Below are 6,000 nucleotides of genomic sequence, written 5' to 3'. Positions count from 1 at the left end.
CTTCCAGGTTAGATATACAGCTCATTGAGTGCGGTTTTAGTGCCAGCAATGGTCTGTGGTGGTATGTAACAGAGATGATGTTTGAATGTATGCCATCTGTGATGTTTATGTTGACATTCTATGTATCTCACCTGGGTTAGTTTATGGATTTAATTTAATCTGTTTTTTGGTCCTACCCTTATCGAGCTGTGTTGTGTTTCACATACTGTAATGTGAACTCAACTTACTGAATGGTTGTTCATTTAGTCCTATGCTTTCTTGGTTGGGACCATGCAAGTCTATAATTTGTGAAATTACTGAAAGAAAAGAGTAAATTAAATTTTATCAATAGTTTTGCCTCAATATAAGGGAGGCAAGTGGGCAAATGCTAGATTACAGAGTGTGGCAAAGGGAGATAGGTGGAGGTTAACTCAGGTAGTCACATGTAAAGCCAGACAAGACAAGTGCAGCTGCCATAGAAATAGAATCTCATTCCTGTTCTGTGGGCCCAACCATGGTAGGTGTTGATGGAATGGTACAGCATAAAGAGAAATTCTAGACTCGAGCCTGTAGGCCTACTGTACTGTAGTGATCAAAGTCTCAATCTGTTCTAAAATTAGACCAATAACAATTGCCAGAAACTGTAGACAGCTACGAAAAGTACAGATGAAAACACTCTGGGTAGATAGTGTGGTTTACAGCTTATCATGAAATACTCTACCTCAGGCGAGCAAAACCTCGAGGCTTCCTTAGATATTATTCAACAGCTGTTGTTTACAAATATGCATAGGCCCCCGCCCCGTTTCTTACCAGAGGCTGCTGTTCTGTCCTGCCGATGGAGTGTATAACTAACCAGCTGTATGTTATTAATGTCGTCGTTCAGCCACGACTCGGTGAAACATAAGATATTACAGTTTTTAATGTCCCGTTGGTAAGGATATTTGTTCCTTCAGTTCGTCCCATTTATTTTCTTGCGATTTAACGTTAGCTATCAGTACGGAGGGCAAAGGCAGATTAGCCACTCGTCACCTGATCCTCACAAGGCACCATGATCTCTTTCCGTTATATTTCAGTTTCCTTCTCTAGCGAATGACGGGGATGAGGGCCTGTTCGTGTGTTTGGAGTATATCCTTCCCGTCCGACTCATTAAAGAAAAACTCTTCATCCAATTCAAGGTGAGTAATCGTTGTTCTGATGTCCAGATGCTCTTTTCGGTCATTAAAGACGGTAGCAGCAACATTATGTACAAAACAAGTTACGAACAATGCGAAAAAACTATCAAAATAGCACGGTTGGTTAAGAGCCAATAAATACAAATACATATAACATTAATAAAGTCAATCATGTGAAGAAAAAAAATACATTCTCTAACCAGGTCAACAAAATGGTCCCAGTGTCCAATGAGAATCATTGTAAATAGGGTCTCTGTCCCTTGGATCAAATGGGCAGGTTCTCAGCAGGCTATCAAGGTTGTTAACGTTGGCTGTAAACCAAACCTCCCCTGGGGGTCAAAGGTTGAAATGTTCGGGCTTCAGAGAGACGCCAATGGGTGAAGCATGGCCAGGATTTACAATGAATCCTGACACATAGTTACCGCCAATGACCTCTCCCCAGCCCCAACCTTGTCCATCAGGGAGTTCCATTCTCAGGAAACACACACACTAAACACACACAAAGGCAAAAACACATAACAAACAGACACACACACGTACGGACACACACGACGTAACAGAAAGCGGAGAAAGCACAGAGATGATAAGGAATAATCTAAAGACTGATGTGGATTGTTGTTGTCAGACTAACTCAAATTTACAGTATGGAATGATAATAACAAACTCATTTGGTCATGAAATTTAAAACCATGACCACTGAAAGGGCTGGAAGGAATACTAGTGCCCCGACTTCATAATGACACCCAATGATGTAATGCTTTTGGTGAGTCACAGTTGTCAATTAGGATTCTTAGTTATGTTTCATCTAACAGAGATGATGTTTGAATGTATGCCATCTGTGATGTTTATGTTGACATTCTACGTATCTAACCTGGGTTAGTTTATGGATTTAATTTAATCTGTTTTTTGGTCCTAACCTTATCGAGCTGTGTTGTGTTTCACATACTGTAATGTGAACTCAACTTACTGAATTGTTGTTTATTTAGTCCTATGCTTTCTTGGTTGGGACCATGAAAGTCTATAATTTGTGAAATTACTGAAAGAAAAGAGTCAATTAAATTGTATCAATATAAGGGAGGCAAGTGGGCAAATGCTAGATTACAGAGTGTGGCAAAGGGAGATAGGTGGAGGTTAACTCAGGTAGTCACATGTAAAGCCAGACAAGACAAGTGCAGCTGCCATAGAAATAGAATCTCATTCCTGTTCTGTGGGCCCAGCCATGGTAGGTGTTGATGGAATGGTACAGCATAAAGATAAATTCTAGACTCGAGCCTGTAGGCCTACTGCACTGTAGTGATCAAAGTCTCAATCTGTTCTAAAATTAGACCAATAACAATTGCCAGAAACTGTAGAACAAATAGAAAATAAATGGAGATCAACAACATGCCAGTCCAAGTGTATGAATTGGAAACCACAAGAATTTAGTCTGAGACAGCAGTAGGCCATCATTGTAAAATAAGAATTAGTTCTTAACTGACTTGCCTAATTAAATAAAGGTTCAAATTAAAATTTCTAATTTAAAAAATAATAGATGGTGAATGATCCCATCCATGTTATCCAAAATAGAAAAGCCAGAATGACTTCAACGGGAATTACGGCCGACAGGGGAATTTCAAATAAAGGGAAGCACAATAGCAACTGTGTGTGTGTGTCTGAGATGCAGACTTGATAAGAGAAAATGCCTCATGAGAAAATGTGTTTAAATACCATTATAATAAAGTTCTACAGACTTTTTCAACAGAAAAGCTGCACTGATCAATGCCCAAATGAAGCAATACATTAATCTGACGTTCCCTATAACGTTTTATAAATGAAATTCCACAGACAGACGCATAGATAAGAAACTTAGCAAGCTTTCCCTCTCAACTTCCTTTTTAATAATTTGGCAAGCAGCAGACTCTGGCAAGCACCTCAGTGTGCCTCTCTCTCCAGTGTGGTCTGCAGGATAAGAGAGGGATGATGATGATCTAGCAGCAAAGTAAAAGAACATTAGGCCCAGACCTTGACTGCTAGAGTGACGTGAGAGAGGGGAGAGAGAGAGAGAGAAAGAGGGGAGAGAGAAAGAGAGGAGAGAGCGAGAAAAAGAGGGAGAGAGAGCGTGAGAGAAAGAGGGGAGAGAGAGTGAGAGAAAGAGAGCGAGAGAAAGAGGGGATAGAGAGAGGGAGAGGATGAGACAGCATCTTATCAGTGCATGGCTGGGAGCAGAGATTACATGAAACACACACCTGCTGGATCAGCGAGTTCTCATTGAACTGAACGGCTGCCCATCCAGGCACCTTGAATGGCAATAACACTAAGATTGAAAAGAGTGATTACAAATCACTCACCATGTAAATACATAATAAATACACAGAGAAGTTGGATTTAGTTCACATCATACTAGGGATTTGATTCCCCCATCTTCAGTGGCGAGTCACCTATCATTCAGGTACACACTTAGAAAAAAAGGTGCTATCTAGAACCTAAAAGGGTTCTTCAGCTGTCCCAATAGGATAACCATTTGAAGAACCATTTTTGGTTCCAGGTAGAAACCTTTTGAGTTCCAGAGGGTTCTACATGGAACCCAAAATAGTTCTACCAGGAACCAAAAAGGGTTCTACGTGGAACCAAAAGGGGTTTGCCTATTTGGACAGCTGTAGAACCCTTTTGGAACCCTTATTTCTAAGAGTGTACTTCCGAATGCTCATGTTATGGACCTCCTCAAAGATATGAACTCAAATGCTCTCACTGTGGTTCTATACTATTTAAACATCATTTACTGCTTGTGTGTATATTCATTGGTTTATTTCCCCCATGTGACAGCTTCATCACAAAATTGGTATGATCTATCATCTATCTGACTTGTCTAAGTATTTCAGCACATATTGTAGCAAATGGCAAATATCTAGATGTCAAATTAGTCCACTAATTTGACATCTAGTAAGCTGGAACAGTTAACAAGTAAAACAAAAACACAGACTGTTATGTGAGCATAAATAGGGAATAGTCAATCATTTCTGCTTTAAGATTTAGTATCAAATAATGTTTCTGGAGGGAATGATTGCCCTCTCGTCCCAGTGAGCAATGCCAGCGGAGGGAGCCCCTAGATGAGAGCTATTGTAAGAGCTGCTAATACGAACCAGATGTTAAACTTGTGTCCTCAAAATGAATGGGCCTATTGGGAAACCAAAGCTGGGTCTCCGGGGACATTCCAGTGAAGGCTAAGCTGATTGGTTCGTATTGAAACAACATGGCAAAGATAAACGAAAGATTTTCAAGAAAGGGGGTCTCTGGACTCTGAGTCTAAAATAAATCGCTAGTGCTAAAGAAGGATCTTAGCTCATCCTCTAAGGAAAAAAGAGAGTTTTGCAAGTGACTGACACACATGATGACTGTGGCGCCAGGGAACCTCGGTCTAGGGCCCAGTTGTGGGCTGCTGCCTGGGCTGCATGGGAAGTGGGGAGCATCGGGGGCCCAGGCCATGCTTCCTTTGTGCCGATGTCACATAGCATAGAGGCTACAAGGCATTACTTTTTCCAAATTGTGATATTTATTTTCCCCGCATGACTTGGACTGACTGTTTTTGGAAGAGAACAGAACTCAGCTCAACTCAAATGGTCTTGTAAAAAGAAAGAGTAGCAGCAGCATAATACTTTTGCTAATTAAATCTGATAGAAAAGCTTTCTAAATCTGTAATGGAAAGCATAAGTACAACAGCTTCTCTGATGATACATCTTCTCTTTGTTTATTTTCCAACCAAAATCCAGACAGTATCTGAACAATGGAAACAGTGTCATAGGGTAATAAATATATATAAAACCATAAAACATTCATTTTTAAAATAGTTTAAAACCCATTATTCCCAACATTTCATCATCTATTTGAATACTAATGTTGTGTATTGTCTTTAAAACAATACGAATAAGAATAGAAAGTAAATACATTTGACAATAGCTATTTATTTTCTATGATTACGGGTAACAAACTTAGATTTTATCAGACCCTGATGACTGCAGAATGATTTTTTATTAAGTCTGACTTTCCAAAAATCAATGTGTTTGTGGAGCCTCTCTTTACAGCCCGTTGGCAACAAGAGTTTGGAGGGGCTTTTTCAACACAGGAAACAGCTCTGTGGTCACAGTTTGCCCCCAAACTACCTCTAGCAGACAACAGTCCTCCCCATTTTATACACATTGCAGTTGTTGACATAAGCGTAAATTACATTTTAAACAGCCTATGAATGTGTTATGTATAGGTTATGAATGTGTTATGTATAGGTTATGAATGTGTTATGAAGTCCTAGGTACCCTTCAAATTATCACTGATAATACAGCAAAGCTTTCTGTTCCAGTGAATTAGGGCAGTGATTTGACTGTACCATCTACAGCTAAAATGGTAAAAAAAATAAAAAATAAAGTCAAGGTCACAACAGTGACATGTTAATTAGCTTGAGGCAAGCATGTAGCTACAGTAGGTGACGTAGTTACCGCCGGTGCCATGTCTCTTCCGGCTCCCAGAGCTGTGTCGGTGCTTAACAGTACAAAGGCGAGGTTCTAAAAAGAGAAGCACACTTCTACACAATAGCTGGAAAGCAGGAGTGTGGCGGTGCTTTCCTCCGCCAGTGGGCTGGCCCGCCTGTTTTGTAAGCACTTCCATCCTGTGAAAGCCCCTGGTAGACCTCCACCTGCTAGCTAGGCCCAGGGAAAGAGAGAAGGAGAGAGGGAGGGAGGTGCCTGCAAAGCCAGCCTCTCCCCCTCATTTCACTGGCGCCAGCGCTCAATGGGCCCTGCACTTTGATTATTTGTGTTAACAGTTAATGTAGCACCACAGACACATGTGCCAAAGCTGGCTTCACTTCCTCATGCATCAC

The sequence above is a fragment of the Oncorhynchus mykiss genome, chromosome 8, assembly GCF_013265735.2.
Source record: "Oncorhynchus mykiss isolate Arlee chromosome 8, USDA_OmykA_1.1, whole genome shotgun sequence".
NCBI classification, from domain to species: Eukaryota; Metazoa; Chordata; class Actinopteri; order Salmoniformes; family Salmonidae; genus Oncorhynchus; species Oncorhynchus mykiss.
Note: the sequence above shows the minus strand (reverse complement) of the source record.